The sequence below is a fragment of the Petaurus breviceps genome, unplaced genomic scaffold (genome assembly GCF_028583685.1).
Source record: "Petaurus breviceps papuanus isolate PSGF00001 unplaced genomic scaffold, PetGlider_PUasm1.0 207, whole genome shotgun sequence".
In the NCBI taxonomy this organism is placed as follows: Eukaryota; Metazoa; Chordata; class Mammalia; order Diprotodontia; family Petauridae; genus Petaurus; species Petaurus breviceps.
In genome coordinates this window covers 16,178,976-16,193,156 of record NW_027185850.1, presented here as the reverse complement: position 1 = coordinate 16,193,156, position 14,181 = coordinate 16,178,976, and the positions used below count along the sequence as shown (strand labels likewise).

At 42.0% G+C, this 14,181-nt stretch overlaps 1 protein-coding gene and 1 long non-coding RNA gene across 9 annotated transcripts in view; both read left to right on the top strand.

Moving 5' to 3' along the window:
• The window catches only part of LOC138164929 (uncharacterized), a 53,945-nt gene extending 51,391 nt beyond the window's left edge, over positions 1-2,554 (top strand). The window contains exon 2 of the long non-coding RNA XR_011169230.1: positions 871-2,554. This is a non-coding gene — a long non-coding RNA (uncharacterized lncRNA). The remainder of the gene's footprint in view (positions 1-870) is intronic.
• Positions 1-14,181, top strand: part of LOC138164927 (FGGY carbohydrate kinase domain-containing protein-like) — a 544,546-nt gene that overhangs the window by 512,846 nt on the left and 17,519 nt on the right. The window lies entirely within an intron of this gene.

Below are 14,181 nucleotides of genomic sequence, written 5' to 3'. Positions count from 1 at the left end.
GAGGGAAGAAGGGATGAAGGAAGAGAGGAAGAAAGATAGGAAGGAAGGAGGAAGAAAGGAGAGCAAAAGAGAGAAAAGAAGGAAGCAAAAGAGAAAGAAAGAAAAAAAGATGTATTTATCAAATGCTAAGTATATGGCAAAACCCCACACTGGGCACAGGAGATGCAAACAGACAGATCAAACAGTCCCTGGCCTCCAGGAGCTCCCACTCTAATATTCTAATGGGGAGCCAACACCTCAGGGAGATTTCCACTGCAAGTCAGCTAGAAATAAAGGTCCCCTGGTCCTGAGGGGGCAGGTGCAAAGCAGATGGTCCAGTCTCTTCTTTAAAGTCATTTCCATTGACAGAATCACATCAGATTCTCACGAGGAGCCATTTGACAATATCCAGGCCTTTGGTGACAGGAACTCTTCTCTCTGGGTCTTCAGTAGCTGTGGCTGCAGCCTGTGCAGTCTCTGCTTTCCAGGATCCCACGGGAGGGCAGTGGCCTACAAGCATCCCTACTCTGACTTTTGGGTTCAGAGTTCCGGAATGTCTCTGTGAGGGTCCGAGGGGAGTGGGAGTGGTCTAATCTGCTTGGCACATGCTGCCACCTCTCCCTCAGGGTGCCCTGCTGCTACAGCTCCTTTAGTAACAAATACAGGCTTTTTGCCAAGGTAATGAAAGCTATTCCTGCAGGTGGCCTTCTGGCACGCCCCCATCCCCACATGCTCACATAGAGCTGACTCTGGACACTTTACCAGCCAGAAAGCCCAGAGCTGTTCTGCTTTCTTACTGTGTGACCTTCAACTAATCACTTAACTGCTCTGAGCTTCAGGCTAAAAACAAAATTGTAAAATGATATTATTTTTTTTTTGCCTCCCTCTCAGAGTTGCCACAAGGATCAAATGAGGTGATGGCGATGAAAAGTGATTTATAAGCTGTAAAACCCTCTGCATATATACAGGACAAGCCAAGAGCTGGCTGACAGGGCCTCAGAGGTGGGAGGGGTGTCAGAGGCCACCGAGTGCACCCTGGGCCTGAAGAAGAATTCCCTCTCCATTTTCCCCTCCATTACTTGTTACCTACTCATTGAGGACTATGGGAGACAGGGGATAACCTCCCAGTTTGCCTGTTCTACTGCTGAATAATTCAAATGATTAGGAAGAGTCACCTGCCATCAGACTTAAATCTCCCACTTGAGAAATTCCATCCCCTGTTTCTTGTTCTGTTGGTCAGTGACCATCTATGAAGCACCGACTTTGTACTAGGCACTGTGCGCGGCGTTGGAGATACTAAGAAAGATAAAAGCCTAGTTCTTGCCATCAAGGAGCTCACAGTCTAATGGAGGTGACAACATGCCAAGCACTATATACAAACATAAACTGAATGGATTGAAGAAATCAACCAAGAGAATGTACTAGAATTAAGGGGGGAGGAGAAAGTCTGATCTCTATCTCATCATAGACCTTGAAATGCTTGGAGACAGTCATCATGTCCCTCTGAATCTTCTCTTCTCCAGGATAAACATCTTCAGTTCTTCAAATGATACCCGTGTGCCCTCCAGGACCTTCCCGGTCCCATTAGTTCTCCTCTGGTTACCCTGCGTCTTGTTGGTGTCCTTCCTAAAATGTGGTAGCCAGAGGGGAAGACAGTATTTGGGACCCAATCCAACCCAGGCGGAATATAGCGGGACTGTTGGTTCAGACACTATGTCTCTCCTCCTGCACCCCATGATCCAAGATCACCTTCAATTTCTCAGCCGCCATATTAGGCTATTCATTTAAACTGAGTCTGTAGTCCACTACCCAGGATCTTTTTCAGATGAGTTGTTCTCCATGCATGCTTCCACAACTGTGTACTCATGAAGTTGGATTTTGACCCCAAGTATAAGGCTTTGCATTGATCACTCACATATTTCATCAGATTTTCAACCTTCAGAGTATTCTACCCTGCTCAGATCTTTCTGAATCCTTTCTCTGTGATCTGATGTCTCAATTAGCTCTCCAAACTATGTGTCTTATGGAAATTTGACTAGCCTGCCATCTATGCCCATAATCAAGTCACTGATGAAAATGTGAAGCTGACAGGGACACTCCACTGGAGACCTTTATCCCAAGTACATCTAGTGCCTTTTGGATGTCCCCTGCATTTAGCACAATGCCTGGCATGTAGTAAGGGCTTAATAATCACTTATTCATTGACCAACTGAGTGACTGATATAGACTCTTTAAGGCTAGAGATTCTGCAACCTCTGAATCCACGTAACTATATTATTCTTTAGCCCACATCAGTCCATCTTATCCACAAGGATAACAGAAGAGCCCTGGTCAAGAGTTCGTTTTTGTTTTGTTTTGTTTTAATCTCAGTAAACTGGATAATTGGCATTCATCTGATCATTTGCACTAGTAATACCATCACAAAAGGAAAGGGAATCAGTTTGGCTGAACTTATTCTTAATGGGAGTCTCGCTTACTCTATTTGCAGCCACTGTTTCCTTTTCTAGATACTTATTAACTACCGCTTTAATAATATCTCCAAGAATTTTATGACAAATAAAAGTAATGCTCACTTCACACTCTGCTTTTTGTGAAATTGGGAAAAGATTTAACTCCCTCTAGCTTGTGTTAGCTCTCCTTTTCTGCAGAATTTTTGTGATGCAGCCAAACTGGTTTGTTTGCTACTCCCCAAACTCAGCATTCCCTCTCTCCCTCCTCTTTTGCTTTTGAAGTCCATTCTTCATGCCATTTCTCCTCATAACAACTCCTTTATATCCATAGATTCCTTCAAAGTTGAGCTCTTGTGCCAGCTTCTATGGGAACCTTTCCATTATCCTATACCTATTAGCACATTCTCCTTCTAACTCAAAATGTTATGTACAGTAATCTGTTTCCATGCTGTAATCCCCTAAGAAAAGGTAAACTTACTCAAGGACAAGGATTGTTTTTATTTTGACTTTCTTTATCCTTAGCACCTCATCTTGCTGAATAAATTCTTAGTGGAAGTATGTCTCCAAAGAAAAGTTCTGAAAAGATATCTTCATCCTACTTCTTTGTAGTAGAGGGTCCAAGAGTTTGGACCTTTGCAAATATTTTTAGATTTTTTTGTGTGTGTATCAATCTGTTTTGCTGATTTCTTTTCTTTCTCTTTTTTGTTTTTCCCTTTAAAAATATTATTATTTACATAAGATAGTTCTCTGGGAATGGAGTATGGAGATGGATAAAAGAACATATTTTGACAGTGTAAAAACAAAGATATCAATATTTTTTAAAGAAAGCTAGTAAAAATTCAAATACAGAATTGAGGAACACAACTGAAAATAATTATGATTTTTGTGCATTTAACCAATTTAAATGTCAATAGTTAATTAAGAAACTTTAGCTGGTCATATTGATGCCTAGGGTTAAGATTTTAATAAAACATGATTTTTTTTAAATATCATAAATAAATGCCTGTTAGATTGGATCACATTGGATTGGACTACATGTGACTACATTTGACTGGACTTTTAAAAGCTCATTGACAATAGTTCAGCAATTGCATCAAAGGTGTTATCTCAGTGTACTGAGATACAGTTCACCTTGGCTTGGAGAGTTGGACTCAGCAAGGGTAGCTGGACTCTTTCTATCTTAGCTAGCGGTGCCTTGTTAGTGATTTTTATTCTTTCCTTTCCATCCCAAAGATTTTTCCTCTTGGCAGAGGAAACGAAAGGAACATGGATTGAGACATGTTGACTTCTCTTCACTGTCTGCTAGCACATACTGTGGTGCTTTTTGCAGGTCAGGTTCCCAACTCTACGCGGATACTCATCCCCTTGGAGTCTAGGAGCCCTGAGGGTTGGGGAGCAGGTGTTTCTTCTAGTTTTAATCCCCCTTGACCTCCTTTATGAATATCACTTGATGCCAATTAGTCAGAAACAAATTTTTTAATAAAGGGGTACATACTAAGTTGGTATAGTAAAAACAATTAGTCCAAATATTCCAGGTCCAAAGACGGGAATACACTCTTCTGCAAGAATATAGAGTACAGAACACAGCAGAAGGGCGCAGGGGGTGAAGGGGCACACTGCTCCTAGACCTCCTTTTGCTGGAGTGCTCAAACTGTCTCCCGCAGACATGGCAGAGTGCTATGTTTTGTTTTTGTTCTCAGGGCTCTTTGCAGAGCCTCAGACATGCATCTATTCTGTCCTTGACTTCTAATAGACATCGCAGCCAGTTGCAGCTGACCCAAGGACTCTGCTAAGGTATCCATGCTAAAGTTCACTCCTTAAGGGCTTTAAAGTTCACTAGGCCTCCCTAGTAGGGGGTAGAGAGGGAGGAGAATGAAGCAGACATCTATTCTACCCTAAGAAGTTCCTTCTGAGAGCTTGGAGGTTTGGTGGAAACCCTCTCTATTCACTCGGATCTCTATTCCAATTAGTTCCCTGGCGGGCCTCATAGAGCATTACCAAGTCTCTCTACCCATCCTAACAAATTTCCTGCTGCATCCAGGCAGGTGTCCAGGCCTGGATCATACCTAGTGAACAATGGAAGTGTATTCTCACCTAGGGAAGGCATCTCAGGGCAGTATCTTGCCAGTAGCTCATTTTAAGTAGAGTAGGGTAATTGTCTATCCTGAACCCCACCTTAGAGTCACTCTATTATCAAATTCTTATGGACTTCAATGACCCTCTGCCTTCTTGGATTCTTCCCTTTGCCTCTCAATCAATTCCTTCATTTGCTACAAAAGAAAAAGGTCTATGTTTTTTAGCGTTCCTCACCAACATTGACATTTCTTAGAAAACTGCCAGTTTTCTGTATTTATCCTCATTTACTCATCCTTTCTTTCCCTTATCTGTAATGCATGCCTTTTAACAACGTAGGCTAATTGATGACAATCTACCACGCTTTGTCTTTCTATGTGCATACACTTTTTTGAGCTGGAGAAGGAAATGAAAAGCCACTCCACAATCTTAGCCAAGAAAACCCCAAAATAGGATCAAAAAAAGTCAGACAATGACCGAAACTGAACAACAACAAAATAAACTTTAAAAAAAACCTAAGGTAGCTTATCGATCCTTTCTGCATTCACCATCTGTCTCTTTAGACTTTCTTTTCTATGTCTTTTAATTGTTTTCTTCATGTCTTCAGAATTTCACTTTCTAGCACTTACCATCTCTACTGGTTGAAGCTTTTGAAATTTGTTCACCTCAAATAAGAGGTGCAGATGAAATGCTGGTCTCCTGTGAATGACTGCACATGTGGGCTGCTACATGGCCATTGGACTCTATGGCTGTCTAACTTAGTTGATAGGTATCTAGTTCTCTTTCTGCTCTATTTTTTTGAGCCTGAAGTTCTTTTGATTTGACTGTCAAGACTCCAAGTAAATGTGTGTTTATCATCCCTTGTTAGGCACCCTTTATCCCAAACTAGATCAATCTATGAACAATTAAAAAATGCATATCCAACATAAGGCGATAGAGTTTCATGGTCAGTGTTAACAGGATATTATAACCAGTGAAGAACTTCATAGAAAAATAGGAGGAAAAGATACCAAGGAAGAGAAGATGCCCAGTGCCATGGCAAGATTGATATGATCAGCCGCAGTATTGCATTGGCATACCCCAAAAGTTAGGAGAGAGTGAGGAAGCCCCCAGCATCCAGAGGGGCAAACTTATGATAAGATATGGATAGTTGTTGTACAGGACAAGCAAGCATGGATGGAGAGAGATCTGCCTTGTATATGGCATATACAATTTGATGAGACGCAGATTATATATATATATATATATATATATATATATATATGAGTATTGGGTATTTTATCTTAGATGATGGTGATGTTGATGAAGACAATGACAGTGATGAATGCAATTCTTAAATGCCCTGAAACTTTGGGTTCAACTCTCCAAATGATTCTTTGACATGAGGGATGAGTATCCCAGGAACATTTTGAGAGAATAATTTAATTTGACAAGCGCACCAACGGTAGACAGAGAAGTGAAGGGAAGCCAAAGCATTCACATGACTCTGCAACGATTAATTATCATCCCAGGCTAGTTAGAGTATTCCTTTGATGCTGATAACTGTGGTTTGATGTGGTAGGCTGAGATCTAATCTCTGGTTGATTTATGGAGTAAGGAGCCATCATTGAGTGAGTGAAATAGAACAGATGCATAAGAAAGAAAAAGGGAATTGAAAGATCATTTGGTGGGACTTTGGTGAAGTAGAAAGAACACCACATTCAAAGTCAGAGGCCTTGCATTTGGATCTTGGCTCTGTTACTACCTGTCTGATGTTGACTAAAGTCATGTTACTTTTCTGGACCTAAATTTCCTAATCCTCACAATGAAGGGCCTGGAATAGATGACCTCTGAAGTCCCTTCCAGGCTTCAACATCTATGATCCTATAGCAGAACCAGGAAGACTGAAGCAGAACCAAGATGCTTGAGAAGAGTGAAGGTGCCACCCATAAAATGTGCTGTTTTGGATGTCCCCAAATTAAGGGTCTTGTACTCAAAGTTTTAGGAGCATGGGAAGAGTGACTAATAGGGCTGGCAGAGGTTGTGCTTGGCTGATGCTTCAAGCCCTGACACTGTGAACAGCTTGAGTTTCCAGTGTCCTTCCACAGAACAAAATCTGGATTTAGGAACTTTACTGGCAAGTGCCTTGTGAATGTGGATATCTGATTGGCACAGGTCTGAACCTGCACGGGGCGGGGGGGGCTTTTGGAAAGAGAGAATTCTGGGAGAAGCAAAAATAGTATATGTGAGTGTATTTAGTGGCAGCTGGGATATGTCTGAACAAGTGTGGGATGTAATCCATGACAAGACAATAGTGATTGCTGCTCATTAGTGAACCTTTCCTCCTGACATCATCGGAGTGATTGTGTTCTCTTATTCTCCATCCGCTCCTCAGACATAGACCATAGAGATCAGCGATCTCGTGATGTCAGAGCTAAGACTATTGAATATAGAAAGTTCGAAAATGAAATATCAAATGTTCTCCTTGGAAGGACTTTAAATGATAGGATGTTAAGAGAGAACCTCTATAACAAACCCCTCCTTTTTGAGATAAGGAAACTGAGTCTCCAAGACGTGACATCCCCAAGGTTTCACATTGCTAATGATAGAACTGGGACTGAGAATGATGGAATTTCAGAGTCAGAAGGGCCCTCAGTGGCTATTCAGTCCAACCCATAGCCAATTAATCTGAATCCCCTCTGTGACATCTCTGACAAGTCAGCACTAAATCTTTATTCTGTAACCTGCTGAGGGATAATCTACTATCTCCACTTTGGGATGGGTCTGATTGTTAGAAAGGTGTTTTTTTTTAATTTACATCAATCTTAAATCTGTCTCTTTGCCAATTGGACCCATTGCCTAGAAGTCTACTTTCTAATGCCAAGCAGAAAAAATCCAATTTCCTCTTATGTATATGTGATAGATCCTCAAATGTATGAAGAAAACTGTCATATCCTCCTGAATCTTTTCTTCTCCAAGGTGAGTAATCTCAGTTCCTTCAGCCAATACTTATATGATGTGATGTCAAGGTACTTCACTCTCCTGGTAGCCTTCCTCTGGATGCTCTCCAATTTATTAAGGTCCTTCCAAATCTCTAGCACTCAGGACTGAACACAAAACTCCACATATGATCTGACCATCACTTCCCTAGTCCTGGTCAGTCTGTCTCTCTGAATGTAGTATAATTTCAAATGACCCTTTCTGGTTGTCTGTTACCCTATTGTGTAGTATAGGAGACAGCTGTTGGCTCAAAAGATTAAGTTCTGGGCCTGGAGAAAGATTGACCTGAGTTCAAATTCAGCTTTAGACACGTACTAGCTGTGTGACTCTGGACAAAGTCACTTCACCCTGTTTGCCTCAGTTTCTTCATCTGTAAAATGAACTGGAGAAGGAAATGGCAAACCCCTCCAGTGTCTTTGCCAAGAAAACCCTGTGGACAGAGCATGGATAGTTGTACATGACGGAACGCCTGAACAGCAACCAGAAGTCCTATACACTGACCTTGCCATAGACTAAATCTAGAAATTGTTTTAGGGGCGGGGTCCATGCAGTCATGCCTCCCCCATCTTATGCTTGCAAAGTTTATTTTTTGAACCCAGATTAGGATTTTGCATTTATTCTTTAACGCATTTCATTTAATTGGCTTTGTTTTACCCTTCAAAATATTTTTGGAATTAGAAGCCAGTATTCTTTTCAATTTTTTTTTAATTTTCAAACAAAGATACACATTCTTTCCCTCCCACCTCTCCTTCATTCATTAAGAAAGAAAAAAAAACTGTTACAAATCTGTATAGTCAAGCGAAACAAATTCCCACATTGGCCATGAACAGAAAAATGTCTCAATCTGCACCCTGAGTCCATCAACTCTCTATCAAGAGGTGGGCAACCTGTTTCATTATGAGACCCCTAGAATTGTGGGTAATCATTTTATTGATCAAAGTTCCTAAGTTTTTCCAAGTTATTTGTCTTTATAATATCATTATTCTAGAAATTGTCCTGGTTGTACTCACCTTATTCTGCATTGATTAATACAAAGCTTCCCTGGTTTTTTTCTGAGACTATCCCCTTTATCACTTCTTACAGCACAATATCACTCCATTACATTCTTGTACCATAACTTGTTTAGCCATTCTTCAATTGATGGACATACCGTCAGTTTCCATTCTTTGTCCCCACAAAAGAGCTGCTATATATTTGTACATGTGTTTTTTGTTTGTTTGTTTCTTTTTTTTCCTTGATTTTGTTGGGATATGGACCTAGTCATGGTATCACTGGGTCAAAATATATACACAGTTGAATAGCTTTGGTGGCAGAATTTCAAAATGAGAAGCCAATATTCTTGTGTCTAGTGATTTCTTTTTCAGTACTCCACCTGCCCTCCATAATCACCTCATCTCTGCCTTCCCTCTAGAAGTAATTTCTCCCCTCATCCCTGCTGGCAGTTTGCTCCTCCATTCCATTGCCTGGGCCTCATCTTAGCTCGACATTAGGCTGGACATCAATTGACAACTCATGATAGATTGCAAATGGTCATGATCTCTGAAAAGAGGACTGATATAAGGCATCATAGGTCCCAGCCAGGTCTCTATGAATAAGTAGCTGTGGGCCTTATGCTATAGCAATCACTTCCATTCTCTAGGATTCATTTTCTTTAGATGCCAAATGGGTTGGGCCAGATGGTATCTACCAGCTCTAATGTTCCATGAGACTGTTATGTCTCTCTTAACACAACAACAGGGATGAGCCAAAGTGGCCCATCAAGAAGGGGTATGGAACTAAGGTTGCTTCATTTTAGGCCCTAGTAACAGTGACAGGTGGAAAATATTTTCTGGGAAACAAAAGAAATTTCCATTAAGTTAGGAGCTTACAGTGGGCTTCTAAATTCAATTGAACAAAGAGTTATTAAATGACTTCTATATGAAAGGTGGTATGGTGAATAGAGAACTGGGTCTAGGAAGCAGAAATACCTAGCAGCTAGGTGGCAAAGTGCTGGACCTGAATTCAAATCCTGCTTCAGGCACTAGTTGTGTGACTCTACACACGTTACTTAACATCTACCTTCCTCAGTTTCCTCATCTGTAAAATGGATAATAATGGCACTTACCTCTGAGGGTTGTGGAAAGGATAAAATTTGCTAATATTTGTAAGAAATTCTTGCATATTTTAAAGCTTTATATAAACATATTATTGGGGTTCACCTCTTTCCCATACAGGCTATGTGACCCTTGGCAAGCCCCCAACTTCCCAATGCCTTCAGAGAACCCTCAAAGATGGCAAGTTATAGAACAAGGACCAGGCACTATGCTGATTGCTGTAGTTCAAAGGCAGAAAGGAAGACTGACTTCAAGAAATTTACATTCTATGGAGGGATATCATAAGAATACTGAAAAGTAACGTATTTATAGAGTGTCAGGTCTAGAGTCAGGAAGACACGAGTTCCAATATGGCCTCAGACACTTCTAGCTGTGTGACCTTGGGCAAGTCACTTAACTCCTATTTGCCTCAGTTTCCTCTTCTGTAAAATGAGTTGGAGAAGGAAATGGCAAATTTCTCCAGTATCTTCACCAAGAAAACCCCAAAAGAGGTCATGAACAGTTGGATGGACTGAAATGACTAAATAATATGTTTATATGTGGATATCAATCATCCCAAATAGAAGATAGGCCTTTTGAGGATGGGAATACTTTTCTTTGTTCTATTTCTTTTCCAGTGATGGCTAGCACGCAACTGACTGTTAACAAATGCCTGATAATTGATTGACAATACAAATGATTTCAAAATGGAGGGGGTACCAACAGAGGGTCCTGTCTCTCCCAGAAGACTGCTGGGAGGCTTTCCCCCCAGTTGTCTCCTCTGTTCTCCTCTTTCCTGGCTATCTTTGCCATCTTTGTCTCAGTATGGAAACACTGCTAGCTTATGTTCAGGCTATGCTACACTCTTAGCACCAACTTAACCTGTAGCATGGTCCCTGGGGAAGCTACAAAATGAAGAAGTTTAGTTAACTCCAATTAGACTTTTCTACATTCCTTAGTGTTTTCATATTAGGCAGTTGACATTTGGCTGAAGTTTCTCTTGAAGGATATGAGTGAGAGACAGTGTGGCAAAGGCAGGACAAGCTAGGTTTAATCTCACTTCTAGTATATGCTAGCTGTATGACCCTGGGCAAGCCATTGAAACTCCCAGTGCTTTGGACATCCCTGACTTGCATGGTTAGAGTTTCCTCACCTGGGAATTCCCTGTTATCAGGGAAATCACATGTCTAGACCCTGTCCATTCCATTACTAGGATTACTAACTATTGTAAGGTCACGTTAGGTCATTACAGTAGGTTTGTCTCTGAAGGGGCAGATCCATACAGAGACTGGCTCATAGTAATTCTGCATTGACTTTGCCATTCTGAAATGGCGTGAATGGCTTGTGATGAGGGGCAAAATTCTCTCACAATGGGTCCTGGGCGAGGAGAAGGCACCCGCTATTGTGTGGCTCACAGAGCTGTCCTGAGTCCTGAAGCCTCCAGTAATGGGACACAGGGAAATGCAAGGACCCAGTCAGCCATAGGGGCATAGGGGAAATAAGGTGAGAGCAGCAGATGGTGGCTTTAACAGAATAAAAGGACATGATTAGTAATGAATGCTCACTACAGTCATCTGAAATAAGGCAGGGGGCAGGAGTAAGGACCTCCACTTGCTTTTTCCTTTCCATTGTTTCTCCCTTTCTATTATTTCTCCCATATGACAGAAGGCATACAACAATAAAACCCCCCAAAACAGTAATAATTTTTTGAAGTCTTATACTACCTGCTTGTCTCTTTGAGCTTATGCCCTCATGATCTCAGAGGTTTTGGTTCAAGAAAGGTCCTTGAAGATGCTGCTACCATCCTGTTCCTACCTCATGTTTAGGCTGGACACACTGCCATCCCCACCCCACACAGACATCTCCCTCTTTTCAAGAGATTATCCAAAAACCTCTGCTATGATGGAGAGTCATGTCTGGAGTCAGGAAGACCTGAGTTCAAATCCAGCCCCAGACACTAGCTGTGTGACTCTGGGCAAAGTCACTTCACCCTGTTTGCCTCAGTTTCCTCATTTGTAAAATGAGCTGGAGAAGGAACATGGCAAACCACACTAGTATCTTTGCCAAGAAAATAGAAAACAAGGTCACATGACCACCCTCCAGAGCTAACAGCACATTACCTTCCTCTTTTCCCACTGTGGGAAGAAATATAATGAATTCCCAGGATCTTTGCAGCCAACTCATGCCTTGTCACAGGGTTATAACAACAACAAAAACAGTAATAACTCTCTTCTATAGCATTTTAAGGTTCACAAAATGCTCTCTGCATGACAGGTCTGTGAGGCAGGCATCACACTCCCTGCTCGCCTCTTTACAGAGGAAGACAGTGGGTCGGTCGCACACCAGTTTTCAGAGCAGCATGAAGCCCACAAAAGCCTGTCTGGAGCTTCTCCAGCCTAAATGTGAACATTCTCATGATATCTGGGGCTGTCGCTTTGAAGAAAGTGCTTTAACATCTCAGGTGTAAGTGCGAGTCTGTGGCAGTCGCCAGGACAAAGCTATTTCTTACTGAATAATGATTGTAAAACCCTTGTGACTCGCTAATGTGAGTTAGCTTCAGCTGCACCCACCCACCCAATGCTACTCAGTTGTTTTTTTTTTCTAAACTGAACAATTGCCCTCAGAAAGACCAATTTCCTTTGGCACGAACATCTGGATTCCCACCTACAATCACCCAACATTTATTAAGCTCCCAGTATACGCCAGGCTACGTGCTAAGCACTAGAGATACAAAAACGGGCAAAAGGCAATCTCTGCCCTCAGGAAGTTTCTGATCAAATGGGACAGACAGCATGCAAATAAACATCTGCAAAGTGAGCTGTACATGGGAAAAATAGGAGATAATTATTAAGATGAAGGTACTGGAATTAAGAAGGGTTGGATAAGACTTCCAGCAGAAAATGGAATTTTAGTGGGACTTCAGTGAACCAAGGAGGTCGGTTGTTGGAGCAGATCAAGAACATCATGGAGGAGGTGGGGTTGCTAGGATTAGACTTGTATTTTAGGAAAATCCCTTTGGTGGCTGCATGGAGGAGGGGTTAGAGTGGAGAGGGACCTGAGTTAGCAGACCCTAGCAGCTAATAGCCCAGGCATGAGAGGATGGGGGCCTGCACGGGGTGGGGGGGCAGTGTCAGAGGAGACATGTTAGCTGTAACCTCAGAGTTGGGAAGTTATGAAGCCTGGTGCTTTAAATGGGTATCTTTCATCTTTCTAATGACCAGGCTTTGCTGTCTTTCCATATTGATTCCCCATTACTCCCCCACACATGGTCTACGTTCCTCTACAGTTAACCTGAGTTCTTTGCTGTTCCCTGAACACATCTACCACCTCCGATGCTGGTTTTCTCCCATGTCTGGAATGCCCTCCTTCCTCACCTCTACCCCTTAGAATGTCTGGACTTCTTCAACACTCAAGTTCTTGGCACCCCCAAATGTTACTGGGACTCCCTCACCCTGGGGCCAGCCTGGCATCTCTTAAAGACTACTCAGACTCCTTCTGCCCGCACCTCATGCTCATTTCTCCAAACTAAGCTGGGTTCTGGCACTGACCTTTCTTTCTTTATATTCGATTTGATTTGAAAGGAGTCCTTCAGGCTGTGTGTAAGAAGGGAAGGATCTCAGCGGGCATCTACAGCATGCAGACACAAGTGCTGACAGCTTTGTGAAAGTACAGCAAGAGGAGGGAGGCAGGCAGGAAAGTGGCTCTCATACCAATGTCGGCCACTTCTCTAGCACTTGAAAACTCATAATGCATTGTGCTCACCAAAGCCAAGTAGGTTGGAGGAACCTTGATAACCTTTCACTGATGAAGGGAAGAAAGCACAAAGAAGGGAAAAGACCAAGGTACCACATAGTAGGATTGGGATTTAAACCCAGGATGAATCTTCAAAAATCAACAAGCATTTATTAAATGCTTACTATATATGAGACCCTAAAGATACAGAGAGAAAAATGAAAACAGTCCCTGTCCTCAAGGAGCTTACATTCTAATAGGTACATGCAAGATAAGTACAGAGGAAACTGAAGTTAGAGTTGCAAGGGACCTTAGACCAACCTCTTCATTTTACAGATGAGGAAACTGAGGTCTAAGAAGGGCAAAGAATGAATTCAAGGCAATTCAGATAGCAGCAACAGAGCTGAAATTCGAACTCGGGCCTTCAGACTCCAAATACAGGGCTCATGGCAATGGTCCACAGCTGCCCTCAGGGCAAGGTGGTTTGGACCAAGAAGTATACCATATTTTCAGGAAAATGGACTCACACAAAGTCAGAATGATTCCCCTCCTCTTTCTGATCTGCCTTCATTTTAAAGCACTGGACATTTGTAAAATTGCTGTGATATCCCCAGCATTTTTAGGAGGTGATGGCCCAAACTGCAATGATTCACAGTCAGTCACCTTCCTGCTTTAGCAACATCTAGCCTGGGAAATCTGGAGCTTTTCCCTTACCTCTATAAATATAAACAAAGGAAACCTACCCACTCGATAAAAAGAGACAAGATGAGAAAAGACAGGAAGTTAGGGTAGAAATCTGGGGTTCCTAACATGTCTTCTTTTAAAAAGAGGAAGGAAAGAAGGAAGGAGGGAAGGAAGGAAGGAAGGAAGGAAGGAAGGAAGGAAGGAAGGAAGGA